The following is a 20,783-nucleotide window of genomic DNA, read 5'->3' on the forward strand; positions in this document are numbered from 1 at the left end:
GTGTGTGTGTCAATTACAAAGAGGAATTGCTTACAGCAGACTATGAGGCTGAAATCTTATAAGAGACGTAAAAGAACAAGATCATAAAACTTAATAGGTAAAGAAAGAGGACATGGGATTGAAACCTTTAGGTCAGCAGAGACTGAGATTTTTATTAAGAAATTTTTATTGAGGCGTTAAATAAGAACACAAGTGGAGCAGTGTCGATAACTGGTACGTAGTGAAGGAGGTAATATAAACATTTCTACTGATGCAGTGCTGTGCATTAAGGAAACGACAGGAAAATTATACTGTTATATAAAGAAAGGAAGGCATGTATGCATTGAGGGTGAGGTAGGGGGAGGGAGAGAGAGGGATAAGAGAGGTAAATGGTTTTAGATAATTGGCAGACCACATCAAAAGGAACAGCGCCCCTCGATATTCGTAAATGATCAGAGGGCAGTGGGAATCACCCCTGGGAGACGTGTGGTGGTGGTGGTGACTTGTGGTGGTGGTGGTAGTAGTGACTTGTGGTAGTGGTAGTGACTTGTGGTGGTGGTGGTGGTGACTTGTGGTGGTGGTGGTAGTGACTTGTGGTGGTGGTGACTTGTGGTTGTGGTGGTAGTGACTTCTTGTTGTGGTGGTAGTGACTTGTGGTGGTGGTAGTGACTGGTGGTGGTAGTGACTGGTGGTGGTAGTGACTTGTGGTGGTGGTAGTGACTGGTGGTGGTAGTGACTTGTGGTGGTGGTAGTGACTGGTGGTGGTAGTGACTTGTGGTGGTGGTAGTGACTGGTGGTGGTAGTGACTTGTGGTGGTGGTAGTGACTGGTGGTGGTAGTGACTTGTGGTGGTAGTGACTTGTGGTGGTAGTGACTGGTGGTGGTGGTGACTTGTGGTGGTAGTGACTGGTGGTGGTGGTGGTGACTTGTGGTGGTGGTAGTAACTTATGGTGGTGGTAGTGACTGGTGGTAGTTGTGGTAGTGACTGGTGGTGGTAGTGACTGGTGGTGATAGTGACTGGTGGTGGTGGTAGTGACTGGTGGTGATGGTGGTAGTGACGGTAGTGACTGGTGGTGATGGTGGTAGTGACTGGTGGTGGTGGTAGTGGTGGCAATGGGCGGCGGTGGTGGTTGTGACTGTTGGTGGTTGTGGGGGGTGGTAATAATATCGGTACTGATAGGAGGGGCTGGTTGTGGTGGTAGTAGTAGTAGTAACTAGTTGTTGTAGTGACTACTAGAAGTAGTGTTGGTGGTGGTAGTAGTGAAGGGGGGGGGGTCGTGGTGCTGAAGCTCCTGGAGAGCGAAACGTTGCCACAATAAAATATCACATTAGTTGCATCTGTGTTCGTTTACCTAACATTTTGTGAGCAATTCTACCATTATTACAAACATGAACAGTGTATTCACGTCAGAGACTCCAACTATTTAATGAAATGCAACCAACCGACCCTAGTTAATAAAGTAACAAATTTAAGAGAAAATCTTTAGAAACCGCTTTAATTACAACCTTATGCATGACAAGGTAATCACTTTTAGAAACCGCTCTAATTACAACCTTATGCATGACAAGGTAATCACTTTTAGAAACCGCTCTAATTACAACCTTATGCATGACAAGGTAATCACTTTTAGAAACCGCTCTAATTACAACCTTATGCATAACAAGGTAATCACTTTTAGAAACTGCTCTAATTACAACCTTATGCATGGCAAGGTAATCACGTTTAGAAACCGCTCTAATTGCAACCTTATGCGTAGTAAGGTAATCACGTTTAGAAACCGCTCTAATTACAGCCTTATGCATGGCAAGGTATTACAACCCAGGAGTCCAAATGGCCTGTTATCCTGGGTGTAAAGGGAGCAAAATAAACACAGCAGAAAACTTTTGACTTATATTATCCTTCACCAATTTAGAACAGAAGTATGTACACTATATACACTATGTACAGCAATAGGTATTAGTGCACTCCACGGTAAGCAAGGCAGAATAAAAGCCACTAGAGAGCAGACCGTGCTTCAACCAGCTCTAGAATGAGAATGACTAAGGAGAGTGGTACCCACATAACCTTTGCGATTGCCAAAACCATCTTCTCATTGGCTGGAACCTGGGTACTGGTTGAACGACGGGGCCCCATCGTCAACCCTCAGTCACCTGGTTCGCTGGTTGGGGGAGATAGCCTGTAAATGAGGGTGTGTACATGCGCCGAATAAAGGTTACGTACTCTTTGCATGCCACCCAAGGTAATCGCGTTTGGAAACCGCTCTAATTACAACCTTATGCATGACTAGGTAATCACATTCCGAGTGAGGTATAGTAACAAAGTTACATATGGTAGAATAACATTATGTATAGTGACTTCATAATGCACCGAAGGAAAGTTACGAGACGTAGAACAGTTGCGTGAATTAAGTCATCTTAAAGTAAAGCAAGATAAAGTAAGGTAAAGCGAGGCGTCTTGCTCAAAAATACTGAATAAAAGAATTTGCTAATGCTTAACTTTTCTTTCCGAAAAATGGTCTCTGTGACATACATCTTTTAGAGTCAGCAAGCGCATCGCATGGTGCTTCCAGTCCTCCGTATATATCGTACACACATCGTCCATATATCAGACAGTGTCTACTGTAAAATATGTCCTGAAACAGTAAGATCATTGAAATGAACTTAAAACACCCACATTATGCACTTTTTTTTAAACTAAATCTACTGTATGCAGTTTAATCACGAGAGAAAAAAAAACTAATTTTCACGAGAAAAGACCTTTGGTTCCCTTTGATCTAGCTGACCTGTCTTCCTCTCTTTTAATCTTCCTAACAGCGTGAAGATATTGCTCCCGGGTGGGGAGGAAGAGTGATCCAGCACCAGCCTCCCGGGAGAGAGTATCCTCCATCCACAAAGTGCTCTGGTGTATGGCTCAGTCCTCCGAGACCGTAACAGGATCATTCTTCCCTGAGATTACCTTTCTCCTCCTTGCTGCATATTTACCATGAGTTATGTCCCGCCATTTGGGAGATTTGATGCTGGGTGAAACAATGATTACTGAAAGATGTCAGCCGTAGGTACACAGATACACAGACTACGGTAGTAAACACTAGGGAGCTACAGAAGCTAGGAACGTAGACCAGGGTAGTACAGAGGCTAGGGAGGTACACAGGCTAGGGCTGTGTACCTCCCTTACATCCTTACATCCTAACACGGCTTTACATCGCATGTATTGGTCCAGGAAGAGCATCGTTATCCCAGAAAATTACAGGAAAATAACACAGTGCCTTAAATTGATGCTCATTCACACCAGAAACACCATCACCCTCAATCAGGGAAGCTTATAGTTAGAGAGATCCGTTGCCTCACATGCTCCTCACACACCGACCCTCCTGAAATACGTTTACGCTTCAAGACTTACATATACCTATGCTGATCATGTACCTCTCTGTAAAGTGAAACGTTGTCACAATAAGGATACCAATTCTTCTAAAGTATGTTTGTATCAGTACTGTAGTGTCTAAAAACATCGTAGCATCAAGTGACTTGTAATAGTCCCGCAGCGAAACTGAGATCTTGGGTTTCTTTCGTGGATGTGCTGATTTATGGAAGTTTAAAAATTAGAAATTTTCAACAAACTGAGATTAATACGAAGAATAATAATTGAAACCACGCATTAACCATTCCAAAGTTTTCTGTGGGGAAATATATATGAATATTATATTAAACGCTATACAAAATATATTCATAATTTATTTCCAAGTATAACTTATTATGTATACTATTTCCAATATAATTACCCATTGTAGGAACTACATAAACTGAAGATTGCATAAAGAACATAACGTAATCTTCTTGACTAACATTTCCCCTATTATTTCTTTTTAATTTATTCACAAACATAATTTTGAATCCACATGTATTTTCGGGTTGCTATGTAAAACTATTGGATATTAAACTTTTCGTATCTATTGCATGTATGAAGATATTCAATATTGTGAACGTGGTGGCGTATAGACAGTATGCTTATATTTATTTGTTTATTAAAAAGAAGGTTGTAGCAGATTCTGTAAAAAACAGTTGAATTTCTCAAAATTATATGAACTGTCATGGCAGCAAACAAACAACAGACCGAAGACACAGACGTAGTCACTCAGGAAAGCCATCATACAAGAGGGAATCAATTGCACATGGACGTCAATGTAACAGAAAGCATTGGGGAATCTACATACAGGGATTGAGCGTCAACGTACACATTCAAACTAGCAAGAAAAAACTTTCCCTGTAGATAGTGAAGTCAAGCGTCATCGCCATCTTTGGAGAGAAATTCTTAATTACACCTGATCCGCGACATCCAGATAGATGAAGCGTTATGCTTACTGTCGAAATCACAGTGGCCACATTAAAACACCTTGCAGTATCTTATACTCAATACCTGCCTAATAATGAATGATGCGCTGATCCGAAAGATCAGTGCAAGGCACCACAAAGATTGTATATCAGCATTCAAAGGAACGAGAAATATCCTGTCAAGTAGATTAAAAGTTGATACAAAAAATAGACGAGGCATTAGCAAGAGTGAGCAATGATGTTGACAAAAACAGGTCTTGTCTGATGAGCTTTATTCAACTCTATGAAGTATACCATCTGGAAGGTGGAACAACTCTCTGTCGGAAATACTTCATGACAAAATTATCAGAACACTGTGGCCAAGACTTATTTTGTCAGGAAACAAGGTAACTAGTCAACAGCAGGCCAAGTCAAAGCACTTACAACACAACTCTAACAACAACCAAATAACTGCTGCAACATATGGGCGCCTAGCAAACCTTAGAATAGCGTTCCGACATCTCAATAAGGAATCGTTCAAGACTCTGTACACTGTGTACGTCAGGCCCATATTGGAGTACGCACCACCAGTTTGGAACCCACACCTGGTCCATAATCACGTCAAGAAATTAGAGAAAGTGCAAAGGTTTGCAACAAGACTACTCCCGGTGCTACAAGAAGAGGTTAAGGGAAATCGACCTGACAATACTGGAGGACAGGAGGGATAGGAGGGACACGATAACAACATATGAAATACTGAGAGGAATTGACAAGATGGATAGGGACAGGATGTTTCCGAGATAGGACACAGCAACAAGGGGTCACAGTTGAAAGTTAAAGACTCAGATGAGTCACAGAGATGTAAGGAAGTATTTCTTCAGTCATAGAGTTGTCAGGAAGTGGAATAGTCTGAAGAGCAGTAGAGGCAGGATCCATACATAGCTTTAAGAAGAGGTATGATAAGGCTCATGGAGCAAAGGGAGAGTGGACCTGGTAGTGACCGGTGAAGAGGCGGGACCAGGAGCTATGAATCGATCCCTGCAACCACAATTAGGCGAGGACAATTAGGTGATTACAAGCAGCTGGCCAAGTCAAAGCACTTGCAACACAAGCATCAGGCCAGGTCAAAGCAGATGCAACACAGGCAGCTGGCCAAATAAAAAAACTGATGGGACTCTCACTGAGTGGAGATGGACTAGTAAATGCCGTCTCAGGCGACTATGATGCAAATGAAGTATTGTAGAGGATCCAGTGCGGCTGGACCTCAACACAAGGATATTCTACCAACACATACAGTCACTCTTCTGCCAAATTCTCTTGCTCGGTGTTTTTTGGCTGTCACGGAGGTGTAGATTGAGTCTATCAGTGACTGTGTATATTGATGTTCCATTTATTACTTGCACTCTGTACACACTTTAATTATACTTTGATGGACGACTCACTGTACATGAAATATTAGTATTCAGATAATTTGAGTTACATTGACAACTGGTTATTTTACCTCGATATTATTTTTTACAACTCAAACCACGGAACGGGTGGGATTTGAAACTACGGAAAATGAGCTTAAAACTCCAGGTCGGCGAGTAAGCCACTGGGCCAGCTGGCTATAATAAGATTCATCCATCTCGGTATATTTATACATAAGGAGGTTAGCATGGGCCACCACTATGAACACAAATGCAAGTTTTCATCACCTATTTGACTTATATCAAGTATTGACACGTTGCTTTGAACAGCAGTCATGTGTTCCTCCAAATGGAACGCGGATTTTGTTTTCAAATTCAAGAATTTGCTACTGCGTATCCCATCATGGTCTTTTGTCTTGCAACAAATTCATATTTTTTACGACAGTTTTGACATGCCATGTTCCTAATATCTGTCAATAATACTTTAGATTTTCCTATGATGAACACACGGGATACAATGAATCTGCATCGAACATGAAAGGTGCTAATTTATCATGACTGTTGTATGTCACTAATATATGAATAATTCATGATTATGGAAGTGAAATTAATATTGTGTCGAATTATTGTCCAATTATGGAGAGAAATGTTCAGTTTTATAGTGTCCGTTTTGAATTTACATAAAAATCATTAAATCCCAAGAAAGCTTCGTTTCTAGGCAGAATTAAGTATATTAATTTTTAACAAATGTTTAAACTTTATGGTAAGAAAGACGGAGACAAGAAACGTGTGTTTTTTTCCCTCGACTCTTCTTGAAGACGAAGCAGACATTTTCCTCTATAGTTTTATTGAAGGTAAGAGTCGCTGTCTTACCACCTGACAGTCTTACTGGAATGCAAGTTCAGAAAAAATATACTATGTTTGGAAACTATTATTAAGACACGTTTCGCTCACCAAGAGTTTTGTAAATCAGATACAGAGAACAGAGAAGGCCAGGTTTAATGGTTTAAAAATAATTTGAGCAAACACTAGGAGGTACGTTTGCTCACGTGTGTTTTAAACCACCTGTATCAATCACCAGTGTTTAAAGCAAGTATTTATGGGAAAACAAGCACAAATTCCCACACAGTGAGCTTTATTAAGTCACAAACAGATCTGTTTGTGACTTGATAAAGTCCACTGTGTGGGCGAACCGTTATCAATAAAGGATAACATTATACTAAATTTGTATATTTTTCCATCGTGTCGGTATTCTATACCATTTATCTCCAGCAGGTATTTATACCAGGTATTTATTATTTACCTCAATTAGGTACGTAAATACCGACAGACTGTGAGGCAAACAATACAATACTTAGGAATAACAAAGTCTAGTAGGGGAAAAAAACATATCCCTAGTAAAATGTACCAAGTGTACATACGTTTTTACCTCACAATTGTAAAATGGACGGGACGTGTACAGTTCAGTGATCTCACCTGAGGTGTGTGTTCTAGCGGCCCAGGTGAAAGTAACAACTCAACTTACAATTCATTTGCTTATTACTACTACTACTACCATTGCCTCGCTTCACTTCCCTTTCTGTCTACCACTACTCCCTCTAGTTAGTACTGTCTTACTACTTCTATAACCACTTCTACTACCAGCATTACTTCTACCACTGCCTCTCCACTCCCTTCATTCTTCCTCTCTTGGTCCCGTTGCTATATTTATCCACTGTTATCCAGGGAACTCACTAAAAGTATCAAAGGCAATGTATAGTCAGCAAAATCAGTCGTTTCACAGTCAGTTAATTATAATATTTGTCTTACTTATAACATTTGTCAATCAAACCACGGTACGGGTGGCGTTAGAGCCCATGGCGAGTGAGTCGCAAAACTTTAGGCCAGTGCGTAAGCCACTGGGCCAGCTGGCTACAATAAGATTCACCCAACTAGGTATGAATCTTATTGTAGCCAGATGGCCCAGTGGTTTACGCACTGGCCTGGAGTTTTACGACTGTCTTGTCAAGGGTTGTAACTCCACCCGTACCGTGGTTGGCTTACAGTCGTGTTATTATGATTTCGTGAGTCAACATTTGTCAGTATGATAAACCTTGTGGGATACACTATAAGGATGTGAACAAAAACTGCAGGATGGAAAATAGAGAAATAATGTACGCAGCAATCCCAAAATCTGAATAGTTTCCATACGATATTCTTACAGGAATGTCTGGTAAAATTCCAGTCTCTTATGTATATCCAAGAATGTGATACAGGGAGACTCGAGTCTTCTTCTATACTCCTACATTCAGTACAACAGTAACAAAAGTAGGAAATAAAAAACAGGAAGGTAGAGAGGAACTCCTAACAGCAATATAGGCGGCATCAGCTGAGAAATACAGAAATCAAAATAGTGTTGGTTTATGTATTAAAACAGCAGCAGGTAATAAAGACAAGTGTTATCTAACAACAGTATGAAAGACTAACAATACCACTCTAGCAAGAGATAACTAACAGATAGCTAGGAGACACATGAACAATAACAACAGCTAAAGCAGTTGCAGTATGCCAACAAGAATTACCTGACAACAGTACAGAAGTAATGATTTTAACAACAGCTAACATGACGGAAAGTGATATCTAACAACGATAACGGTAACAACAGCATCTAGTAACAGTAAGTGTTACCTAAGGTAGTAACGGTCGCAACAACAGCATCTAGTAACAGCAAGTGTTACCTAAGGTAGTAACGGCCGCAACAACAGCTAATAATAACAAATGCTTACCGCGGCAGCAAAATACCGTGGTACAAAAAAAAAAAAAAAAAAAAAAAAGATAGAGGACGGCAAAAGACTCCGACATTTTTTTGTGTCTGGGAGGGATGAAAAATGCTCGCTTTCAGTGGGAAGCATTCCATGCTTTTAGCCGTGTTACCACTTAAGTGACCCGTATAAAGAGCAGGAGTCAGCGTCGCCCGGACTACTGCGGCTGACTGGCTGCTTAACTCCGCTCCCTTACTCTCTCTTATGCATGACTTGAAGAATTTCTCACCGAGAGTAAAGAAAACCTTACATATATTCAGTGATCAAAAACATGGAATTTAATTAAAATTAACCTCCTTATATATAATATCGTGCCGAATAAGTAAAACTTGCGATTTGGGCTTAAATAGCAACGCTCTTCTTGTTGAATAAGGCAAGCGAAAATTTGTGAATGCAATAATTTCGCAAAAATCATTCTCAGCCTAACGAAAAAAATATATTTCATTTGTTTGTTGTAAATTATTGTAAACTTACATAAACTATATTTAGTTTGATTAGGCTAAATTAAATTGCGCTTGTTAGGTTAGGTAAGTTTCTTAAGTTCTTCTGTTACAAAATCATTAATTTTGATATTAACATAAATGAAAAAATATATCTATAAATGTATAAGAGAAAATTTTAGAAAAGACTTAATTTTAAATAAGTTCTTGCTAACTGATCAATTTTACCTATTCGGCACGAGATTATATATATATATATATATTTTTTTTTTTATCACACCGGCCGATTCCCACCAAGGCAGGGTGGCCCGAAAAAGAAAAACTTTCACCATCATTCACTCCATCACTGTCTTGCCAGAAGGGTGCTTTACACTACAGTTTTTAAACTGCAACATTAACACCCCTCCTTCAGAGTGCAGGCACTGTACTTCCCATCTCCAGGACTCAAGTCCGGCCTGCCGGTTTCCCTGAACCCCTTCATAAATGTTACTTTGCTCACACTCCAACAGCACGTCAAGTATTAAAAACCATTTGTCTCCATTCACTCCTATCAAACACGCTCACGCATGCCTGCTGGAAGTCCAAGCCCCTCGCACACAAAACCTCCTTTACCCCCTCCCTCCAACCTTTCCTAGGCCGACCCCTACCCCGCCTTCCTTCCACTACAGACTGATACACTCTTGAAGTTATTCTGTTTCGCTCCATTCTCTCCACATGTCCGAACCACCTCAACAACCCTTCCTCAGCCCTCTGGACAACAGTTTTGGTAATCCCGCACCTTCTCCTAACTTCCAAACTACGAATTCTCTGCATTATATTCACACCACACAATGCTCTCAGACATGACATCTCCACTGCCTCCAGCCTTCTCCTCGCTGCAACATTCATCACCCATGCTTCACACCCATATAAGAGCGTTGGTAAAACTATACTCTCATACATTCCTCTCTTTGCCTCCAAGGACAAAGTTCTTTGTCTCCACAGACTCCTAAGTGCACCACTCACCCTTTTCCCCTCATCAATTCTATGATTCACCTCATCTTTCATAGACCCATCCGCTGACACGTCCACTCCCAGACATCTGAATACATTCACCTACTCCATACTCTCTCCCTCCAATCTGATATCCAATCTTTCATCACCTAATCTTTTTGTTATCCTCATAACCTTACTCTTTCCTGTATTCACTTTCGATTTTCTTCTTTTGCACACCCTACCAAATTCATCCACCAATCTCTGCAACTTCTCTTCAGAATCTCCCAAGAGCACAGTGTCATCAGCAAAGAGCAACTGTGACAACTCCCACTTTATGTGTGATTCTTTATCTTTTAACTCCACGCCTCTTGCCAAGACCCTCACATTTACTTCTCTTACAACCCCATCTATAAATATATTAAACAACCACGGTGACATCACACATCCTTGTCTAAGGCCTACTTTTACTGGGAAATAATTTCCCTCTTTCCTACATACTCTAACTTGAGCCTCACTATCCTCGTAAAAACTCTTCACTGCTTTCAGTAACCTACCTCCTACACCATACACCTGCAACATCTGCCACATTGCCCCCCTATCCACCCTGTCATACGCCTTTTCCAAATCCATATATGCCACAAAGACCTCTTTAGCCTTATCTAAATACTGTTCACTTATATATTTCACTGTAAACACCTGGTCCACACACCCCCTACCTTTCCTAAAGCCTCCTTGTTCATCTGCTATCCTATTCTCCGTCTTACTCTTAATTCTTTCAATAATAACTCTACCATACACTTTACCAGGTATACTCAACAGACTTATCCCCCTATAATTTTTGCACTCTCTTTTATCCCCTTTGCCTTTATACAAAGGAACTATGCATGCTCTCTGCCAATCCCTAGGTACCTTACCCTCTTCCATACATTTATTATATAATTGCACCAACCACTCCAAAACTACATCCCCACCTGCTTTTAACATTTTCGGGTCACCCTGCCTTGGTGGGAAATGGCCGATGTGTAATATAAATATATATATAATATATATATATATATATATATATATATATATATATATATATATATATATATATATATATATATATATATTACACATCGGCCATTTCCCACCAAGGCAGGGTGACCCAAAAATGAAAAACTTTCACCATGATTCACTCCATCACTGTCTTGCCAGAGGCGCGCTTACACTAGTTATAAAGCTGCAATATTAACACCCCTTCTTCAGTGTGCTGTACTTCCCATCTCCAGGAATCAAGTCCGGCCTGCCGGTTTCCCTGAATCCCTTCATAATTATCCTACTCACACTCCAACAGCACGTCAAGTCTTGAAAACCATTTGTCTCCATTCGCTCCTATCTAACATGCTTATGCATGCTTGCACACAAAACCTTTACCCCTCCCTCCAACCTCTCCTAGGCCAACCTCTACCCTGCCTTCCCTGCACTACAGATTTATACACTCTCGAAGTATTCGATTTTGTTCAATCCTCTCTACACATCCGAACCACCTGAACAACCCCTCTTCAGTTTTCTGGATAATAGTTTTGGTAATCCCACATCTCCTTCTAGTTTCCAAACTACGAATTCTCTACATTATATTCACACCACACATTACTCTCAGACACAACATCTCCACTGCCTCCAGCCTCCTCCTTGTTGCAACATTCACCACCCATGCTTCGCACCCATATAAGAGTGTTGGTATAATATACTTTCATACATTTCCCTCTTTGCTTCCATGGACAAAGTTCTTTGTCTCCACACACTCCTCAGTGCACCACTCATCTTTTTCCCCTCGTCAATTCTATGATTCACCTCATCTTTCACAGACCCATCTGCTGACACGTCCAATCCTAAATATCTGAATACATTCACCTCCTTCATACTTTCTCCCTCCAATCTGATATCCAATCTTTCGTTACCTACTTTTTTTTATCTTCATCACCTTATTCTTTCTCATATTCCTTTTAATTTTCTTCTTTTACATACCCTACCAAACTCATCCACCAAACTCTTCAACATCTCTTCAAAATCTCCCAAAAGCAGAGTATCATCAGCAAAAAGCAACTGTGAGAACTCCCACTTTGTGTTAGATTCTTTTATCTTTTAACCCCACACATCCTGCCAACACCCGAGTATTTACTTCTTTTACAACCCCATCTATAAATATATTAAACAACCATGGTGACATCACACACCCTTGTCTAAGACTTACTTTTACTGGGAAATAATCTCCCTCTCTCCTGCATACTCTAAATCGAGCCTCATTATCCTCGTAAAAACTTACATACATATATGCAGGACAATCACTGTGAAAAAATAGTAAAATTCCAAGCGGTCTCATGAGTTCTCACGTTATCAATGAATTATAAAAATAAAAGGTTAACAGGAAAGCATATAAGGAAGAGACTACACCTTGCTGCCAGTGGTTGTTCTGCATATTGTATCACCTGTTTACTCTGATCGTATTACATACATTATATTTATATAATTTATATATACAGTAAACCATTATTTAGCATGAGTTTATTTGGCACGATTTGAATATAGCACGATTGAAGAATTGACTTCCCTTTTCCTCAAACAGCCACCTTGTTGTGGTTCAGCTGGGGGGGGGCCTCCCGCCGTTCCCAGCCTCCCGCCGTCCCCAGCCTCCCGCCGTCCCCAGCCTCCCGCCGTCCCCAGCCTCCCGCCGTCCCCAGCCTCCCGCCGTCCCCAGCCTCTCGCCGTCCCCAGCCCCCCCTCCCCCGACACCACCCCACCATCAAAGCATTCGTACTTCATACATGTCCATTCCAACTTCTCTGCTACAAGCTTGTGATTGCGAATTGTATTTTGATCTTTTAATTGCTATATCTTGCATCTACCAAGCAATCATGACACCCAGTAAGCATACCAATGTTGCTCAAAGTGGCAAGAAAAGGTGTAAACATTTAAGTCCTAGAATTAACGAAGGAAACAAAGATATTAGACAAGACATCCCGTGGTCATAATGAAGTGTTACTTTGTACACATAAAAAAGGTAAACATAAGTTTGACTGACTGACTTATTGACTGACTGACTGCTTACTGAATGACTTACTGCTTACTGAATGACTGACTTACTGAGTGACTTGACTGACTTACTGAATGATTTGACTGATTTACTGAATGATTTGACTAACTGAATGACCTGACTGACTTACTGAATGATTTGACTAACTGAATGACTTGACTGACTTACTGAATGATTTGACTTACTGAATGACTTAATGAATTGACTTAATGAATTGACTGACTTACTAAACGACTTGACTGACTTACTGACTTGATTTACTTACTGAATGACTTACTGAATGAACTGACTGAATTATTGAACGAATTGACTGACTTGCTGAATGACTTGATTGACTGAATGACAAAGTTCGACACTCCAGTAAAACCATCCACCTCAGACCAGTAGGGCCACAGCATAACTCTCCACTCTCTTCAAAATCATCCACAAACACCAGCACCCACAATTTAAGGTAAGAAATAGTATTATTTCTGTTATATTTGAAGTTTTAAGCAGTAAAAACAACATAATACATCAAAACATTGAACTAAAATTACATATCCACTTTTATTTTTGTAAGATGTTGAGGCCTAAAAAAAAGTTGATGGCTTTTTTGGGGTTCTCAGGAACGTAACCCTATTTTTACCATAAGTTCTTCAGTTCATCTAGCACGGTTTTACCTAACAGGGCTTTCAGGAACGTAACTACCGTGTTAAATAACCGTCTACTCTAATATATATATATATATATATATATATATATATATATATATATATATATATATATATATATATATATATATATATGTCGTGCCGAATAGGCAGAACTTGCGATCTTGGCTTAAATAGCAACGCTCATCTTGCCATATAGGACAAGTGAAAATTTGTATACGCAATAATTTCGCCAAAATCATTCTGAACCTAACGAAAAAAATATATTTCATTGTGTTTGTTTAGTATTAAATTATTGTAAACAAACCTAAAATATATTTAGTTGGGTTAGGCTAAAATAAATTGCGCTTGTTATAATAAGGTTAGGTAAGTTTTCTAAGTTCCTTTTGGTGCAAAATTATAAATTTTTACATCAACATTAATGAAAAAAATATATCTTTAAACGTATAAGAGAAAATTTTATAAAGGAGTTAATTTTAAATGAGTTCTTGCTAATTGACCAGTTTTACATATTCGGCACGACATATATATATATATATATATATATATATATATATATATATATATATATATATATATATATATATATATATATATATATATATATATATATATATATATATATATATATATATATACATATATATATATATATATATATATATATATATATATATATATATATATATATATATATATATATATAATGTCCAGAGGGCAGAGGAAGGGTTGTTGAGGTGGTTCGGACATGTAGAGAGAATGGAGCGAAACAGAGTGACTTCAAGAGTGTATCAGTCTGTAGTGGAAGGAAGGCGGGGTAGGGGTCGGCCTAGGAAAGGTTGGAGGGAGGGGGTAAAAGAGGTTTTGTGTGCGAGGGGCTTGGACTTCCAGCAGGCATGCGTGAGCGTGTTTGATAGGAGTGAATGGAGACAAATGGTTTTTAATACTTGACGTGCTGTTGGAGTGTGAGCAAAGTAATATTTATGAAGGGGTTCAGGGAAACCGGCAGGCCGGACTTGAGTCCTGGAGATGGGAAGTACAGTGCCTGCACTCTGAAGGAGGGGCGTTAATGTTTCAATTTAAAAACTGTAGTGTAAAGCACCTTTCTGGCAAGAGAGTGATGGAGTGAATGATGGTGAAAGTTTTTCTTTATCGGGCCACCCTGCCTTGGTGGGAATCGGCCAGATTATATATATATATATATATATATATATATATATATATATATATATATATATATATATATATATATATATATATATATATATATATATATATATATATATATATATATATGCAATAAGATCACAGTAAACAGGTGATTTCAGAATATGCAAAACAACCACTGTGAAAGAATAGAGAAATATCAAGCGCTTTCGTGACTACTTTCGTGAGTAGTCACGAAAGCGGTGGAATTTCTCTATTCTTTCACAGTGGTTGTTTTGCATATATATATATGCAGTTTTTTTTACACGCTGGCCGTCTCCCACAAAGGCAGGTGACCTGATAAAGGAACACTTTCAACATCATTCACACTATCACTGTCATTGCAGAGGCGTGCAGATACGACAGTTTAGATGTCACTCTAAACCCCTCCTTCAGAGTGCAGGTACTGTACTTCCCACCTAACAGGTTTCTCTGGATCCCTTCACAAAATACTACTTTGGTCACACTTCAACAATTCTAAAAACCATTCGTCTCTACTCCTATCTAAACACGCTCACACATACCTGCTATATGTCGAAGCGCTTTGCACACAAAACCTTCTTTACAGGGTGTTTCAAAAGTTCGTTCACAAAGGGAAGGTTAAAATATTTGTCATTATTTTTTTAGATTTTCTTTTTGTTGCAAATATTGTATAGCCTTTCCAAACAGTGAGTGAGAACAACATACAGAAAGAGGTTGAGGTGGTGTTGCATGTACCGGGAAAAATGTCAGCGAGAGGCATTGCGAGATCTTCCACTACAAGCATCCGAACAGTGACAAGTTAAAGATTAGTTGGAAAACTTCTGCATCGTTGAACGATCACGGGAAGCAAGTATCGTCATGTAAATAGTTTCCATTTTTAGCATTTATTGTTGGTGATAATGTAAGGTATGAAAGAAAGAGCACTGCAGCAGCCTTACTGTCTCACGCTAGGTAGGTCCAAGTAAAATAAAACACACTTCAGTTGAGAACAGACTTCTGAAACATGCTCATCAACGTATAATAATAGTAATAATAATAATAATAAAATAATAAACAGAAGACTGGACAGGGACTCAACCATCGTCCTATAGGCTGGAAAACATTTATGGCTGAAATTCCTTGTTGGTTCGTTGAGAAGTTATCAGTGCTAAGGTTGTGTATGGTGTCCAGGCTATGTAGTTATCAAGCCGATACACTGCAAAACTTTGGTTCATTTTGAGAATTCTCGTATTTCATAAGAGAGAAATCTGTTATATTTCGTGTGACAAAAGAGTTGTGGTCAGTTCTCAAACGTGTGAATAAAACATTGGAATCATGTCCAACATGAACTGAAGAGTGACGTTGGCTTAATCAAACCCCCAGTTTCTTACCAGTTTGCCCAAGGTAAATTTTAGAACTTTGTGAGCATGGGACACAATACACCACACCTTGAGCACCTGCTGGGGAATTTTCCATTAGTATTTGTTATACTGTGGATTTATTTCTGAAAGAAACTCTTGCATTGAAATATTTTAATTCCTTTGAATGACGAGGTAAGATTTTTCATTGTAACGTGTTTTTCAATGACTGTGCTAAGCCATGTTGATTATAATAGTAACAATGCCAACCTGTCTTATACAGGTGATGTGTGCTGGCACTATACAGATAACCCGAACACATGAGACTAAAAGTTATGATGACGTTTTGGTTTGTCTTGAACTACTAATCACACACAAACGAGAAGGGAAGGCAGCCGGAATATGAGAGGTGGGGAGGGGGGTAGTGTAACGAGAAGAGTATTAAAGTGATGACAGTAATAGTAGAAAAAACAGTGCAACAGTGATAGGAGGCAATAAAAAGGAAGCAGTGGTAGTGAAAAGAGGGCCAGAGGGTGGAGACTTCGTGAAGAGGTAGTAGTAGTAGTAGTAGTAGTAGTAGTAGGAGAAGGAGAAGAGGAGAAGGATAAGAGGAGGAGGAGGAAGAGGAGGAGGTGGAGCAGCAGCACCAGCAGCAGCATTCATATTTGCAACGTTAACTAATATTTTTTTAATATCAACCATTTTTCAACAACAAGTTAAGAAGTGGAAATCTATCTGGTGTCCCTTCAAGCAGCAATGTTCGGCTTCTTTCTTAGGTTATCCTGGTTTCACTAATTAGCATAACCCTGTGACGACAGAAGATCGGAGAACTGAAGACATGATTACGAAAAACTTCTTAAATAATCATACAAAATAAAGAAAGGCATTTCAGCATGAGAGATACAAATGAGGATACAAAGCTCGAAGTTGAAACCTAGATTACTCATACTCTTTAAAACTTTTAAAGTGTTAAATCAATAGGAAGACGGAAGAGTTTAGAGAACAACATCGTGGAAATATTAGCCTCTTTCCTCTGTCTGAGCCACAGCTGAATAGGGAAGGAAAATCAAGAAAAATCGAAAAGGCACAATACTGTGACTGGAATACACAAATAACTCGCACAAAGGAGAGAGAAGCTTACGACGACGTTTCGGTCAGACTTGGACCATTTACAGTCACAATGGAAAAATCACTTAAGTGAAGGGTCCAGGGTGGACGGAAGTGGCTGAACGTACCTTCCCTTCCCCCTTCATGCCGTCGCAGGAACAAGGCAACATGGGTATGCAATAACCACCAAGGTAAAAGTTTCACTTGCAGAAGAGAAGGGCGCAGGAGAGGATAAGCTCGTTGCAGTGGTCGATGATAGACGGTATCCAGAAAAGCTCTTAACATTCCCTCAAAAGCCCTGCCCCAGCTCTTACCACGCCATTCACTTCCCTGCACCTCTATCACCAAACTCCCCTAACTATGACTTAAAAAATTACCTGCATTTACCTCAAACTGCTAGTAAGGGAAGGGAAGCTGTTGTTTAATAGGTCAAAAAAATTACAAATTTACTCGCACATGGCTAATAGCTATTATTTGCTATCTTGATCCGTCTCTTAGAACATGGGGACTCAAATGCATTACTACGTACATTCAGCAGTGTGATCACTAGAGTGAGCAACTCCTGGGAAAAATTAATTTCAAATAAGAGTGAACTATCAAGGAGAGTTTTGGAACACCTCTCGTCTTTTATCCAGAAACGGAAACTGGAGTCTTGAGAATTAGCCATAATGCTACTGAGTGGTTAACTTGTAGAATTAGGGAATAGCACTAGTTCTCTCACTGAGTATAATAACCGTATATTTCTTGATAATGGGAGAAATTACGAATGCGCTTGGAATTTCACTATTTTTTCAATTTGGTTAATAAGCATATTGTGATATCACCTTTTTACTGTGATCTTATTGCATATACGTGGTATATTTTACGATATAGCAGAGAAAGTAGATAAAGGTAAGTGCTGATGTAGGTAATAGCTGTTAATTTGTAAATAAAGTTAGGAACCCCAAACCTAACATTGTAGAACTTGTGTAAAAGAAAGAAAAAAAACAGGACTAGAAGGAGAGGAGAAGGCAACTGTTTTTAGATTTAAAGACAAATGAAGCCTAGCAATAGATATTACAGAACAGAATACCTCATATTGTATATAATACCATTGAAATGAATTAAACAGAAGATTTTCTCTACGAAAACGAAGTTTCAAAAAATGAAATATTTTAATATCCCTGAGGGCAGACTCCTTTTCATGGTGTGGATATTACAACTTACGTCGTCGTCTTTTGCTGCACTGGCAGGGACTTGACTCGCCAGGGTGATACGGCCTGCAGAAATTAGCTACTCAGTCCCACTTGTCTGACGTGGGTAGAGACCCTGTACATTCCTAGTTCTTGCATGCTTGGATAAGCCTTTATTTGTGTGTGTGTGTGTGTGTGTGTGTGTGTGTGTGTGTGTGTGTGTGTGTGTGTGTGTGTGTGTGTGTGTGTGTGTGTGTGTGTGTGTGTGTGTGGTTAAAGGTAAGAGATAGGTCTGGTATAGCTCTTCCTGAGGGGGGGATGGTTAGTAAGTTGACCGTTCAGTGCCTAAACTCTCACTTTGTAGGCTCTAATTAGTTCGTGGTCAGTCTTGTGGACCACATGCTTCCATGAGCAGCGAATATGAATGACCTTTGTCAAGAGGCGTGGCACTCTGTCTACTGGACGAATGCGGTCAAGGAAATGTAGAAGATTATGTATCCTTAGGCCCTGTACATGCTTCCAGGATATCTGATGGCGGCCTTAAAACCCTGAGGCCGTCAGTAAGTTCAGTGTTTTCCATTTGTTTGGTGTTCTAGAAGTTCGGGGAATGCAGAAATGAAATATCTTGAACATTCTTAGAGAGCAATACCTTTCCCGAAGGTGGGCAACCAACCTATCGAGTCCTGAATTTCTGATCCTTCTTCTTATGATAGGTTCCAATAATCTACTGCCCATTTCTCACCAGCACTCCTCGAGGCTCCTTTATTCCATACAGCTTCCTTCTCTCTTGAAAAAAAAAGTCTACCCACCGGAATGCCCTACCTTTAGAATCTGTTTTCGGCCCCGAGACTTAAGCAAACAAATTTAAGGTTCAAACGTAAAACATTGGGAGTGTAATGCTCCACTACCTTTCCAGGGAGTGGAAAGGTAGTGGAGCATTACTCTCGTAATCCTCACATCAAACTTGACTAACTCTCACTACCTAAGTGCTGTATGATCCTTAAGGCTTTAGGGCTTCCCATATAAAACAACAATAGTAATAATAATAATAGAAAATAAAATCGCTTTACAGTTCTTTAATTTTATCAGCCTAGATATTTCTACTTCATGAATTGCGTAATGAAGTATGCACTGCATGCGTTTAGACAGACAGACAAGCAAATGCTCTTACGAATTTTCAGACTACGAACCATTTTCATTTGCCGGTGTGCCTAATACCCTGCACAATCCCAGTTGTACAGACGACCTTCCCATACAACTTGTGCCCCAGGATTTGCCCTTGTAAAAGTGGATACGTTCCTTCGTCTCTCGAAAAATCGTCAACAACTTCCCTACTGAGCGACAAAACTTACTTTTTGATAGTCGAGACTTCCTTGAAACAGTTTACCTGGTCGTTTTCCGATTGTCATAGACTTCTTTCTGATCCTTCGCCAGTGCTGAAAATGTTGGTGCTTCGAGCATCCTCTGGGGTACCGCCCTCATTCTTGAGGCTGGCTAAGGGGTTCTTGATCCTAAAAATTTACATCTCTTTCTCCGATCGAACCTAAATACCCACCTTTCATTTCTTTCTGGAGCAATATTGGAGATATTTCCCTTCTGGTAAAATTCCCCTTGTTAGCTACGAGTCCTCCGTCCAGTCCTGGTCTAGCTTTCCTTCCGAAGGAGGTGGGAGTCGACTGACGTACTGGTTGAAAATCGAGTAGCCATCAAGCAAGCTCCCTGATTGCAGAAATACTTTACAGGTGCTCGTGGCTCAATTGGTAGCGGCCTCAGCTTACACGCAAAGCGATCGGGATTCAGTCCCGGGACGGGTGGAAACATTTGGGAATGCTTCCCTACACCTGCTGCTTTGTTTCCGTAGCATTAAGTGCAAACTCGGCAGATGATGTTGAGTTACACGCAACACACTTTCATTACTGGAGTCTGTACATTCAGCAGATGTTCTTAAGGAACATTTTCTCACATTCCACAAGATTCATGACACGACATGCTTTGTGCAAGACAGTGCCGTTTGTTACATATCCAAACAGGTCAAGAAATAGTTACAACAGAACAATATCAATGTTATCAAAAATTATTGACATAAAATAAAAAAGCTCTATTCCAAAAACACATCAGGGCTAAAACTGAGCTAAAAAAAAATATGGTTTAAAAAAAAAATTGGACTAAAACATTTTCTGATTCTGTATCTAACCACCTGAAATTGGTAATTAAATCACAGGGAAATATGACCAAATATTAAAAGGTAAGTGATTTTATCTTAAATTATTAGAAATTCTTTTGCATTTTACTTAATGGAGAAGATATGCGCTTAACTTCTCCATTAACTTATGTTTGTATGT

This window comes from Cherax quadricarinatus, chromosome 64 (assembly GCF_038502225.1).
Source record: "Cherax quadricarinatus isolate ZL_2023a chromosome 64, ASM3850222v1, whole genome shotgun sequence".
Classification (NCBI taxonomy): Eukaryota; Metazoa; Arthropoda; class Malacostraca; order Decapoda; family Parastacidae; genus Cherax; species Cherax quadricarinatus.